Consider the following 1,283-nt stretch of genomic DNA (forward strand, 5'->3'; position numbering starts at 1 on the left):
TCAGCTTGTTCTGGGTGCTCACTGCCTTGGCCTTCTGAGGCCGGAGTTACAGACAGATAAACACAACCACCCACCACTTATGTGGCTTCTTGGATCTGAACTCTGGTCCTCATGCTTGTCCAACAAATTATATTGAGCCACCCTCCTGCTCCTGGTTTAGTCCTGTTGATGTAAGTCCTGGAAAAAAAAATCCTTGTTTATTGCTGTCCAAATGTGGTAGGTTTTTCCTAAAGATTGAAATGTATGTGCATGCGTGTGTCTGAGTGTGTATATGTACCATGTGCGTGTGTGAAAGTCTGCAGAGACCAGGAGAGGGTGTTTAAAAGCCTGGAACTGGAGTTAAAGGGGTTACAGGCAGTTGTGAAATGTCATATGGGTTCTGGGAACCCAACCCAGGTCCTCCGCAAAAGCATTAAACACTCTTTACCAATGAGCCATTTCTCTAGCCTCATAAAGATTTCAGTTACATCTGTGTGTCTGTGTGTGGTTAGATGCACATGAGTACAGATGTACTTTAGAGGTCAAAAGAGGGCATTGGATCCCTGGAGCTGGAGACGCAGGCAGATCTGAGTGGCCGGTGAGGGTGATGGGAAATAAAATGGTCCTCTGCAAGAGCAACAAGTGTTCTTCACCACTAAGCTGTCTCTTCAGCCGCACAGGGCTTTCCTAAAATCGCCACTCTAACATTGTATTTGTGAGGGATATAAGGATATACGCATTCAAGGGTTATCAGGATTAGCATACATGAGTATATTTATGGGGTGTTCCTTCAAATGCCGTTCTGTCTTCTTGTTGTCCTTGTTTTGTCATAGATGGCTACTCCTTTGGGTCTCTGCTTAAGAGACCCAAAGAAAGAAAGGCCTGGCTCAGCCACCAAATCTAATTAGAACCCAGTTTATTCTGCCAGTTTCATAGACACTTTTATTTTCTTTCCTTTCTAATTTCCAAGATTTTCATTTTGTGTGTGAGCCTGTATTTACTGTACCTTCTCTTTTTTTAAAAAATTCTGGGTTGTTTCCTTTTTTTGTTTGACTGTTTTCTGAAGAGAAAGAGAAAGAAGGTGTGGAGTTGGGTGGATGGGGAAATGGGGAGGATTTGGGTGAGGGAAACTGTGATTTGAATATAGTGCATGAAAAAATCATTTTCAATTATATATATATATATATATATATATATATATATATATATATATATATATGAAATAGTAACATTAAAAACGTGTATGGGGGGCTGGTGAGATGGCTCAGTGGGTAAGAGCACCCGACTGCTCTTCCGAAGGTCCG

This window comes from Mus pahari, chromosome 7 (assembly GCF_900095145.1).
Source record: "Mus pahari chromosome 7, PAHARI_EIJ_v1.1, whole genome shotgun sequence".
Taxonomy (NCBI): domain Eukaryota; kingdom Metazoa; phylum Chordata; class Mammalia; order Rodentia; family Muridae; genus Mus; species Mus pahari.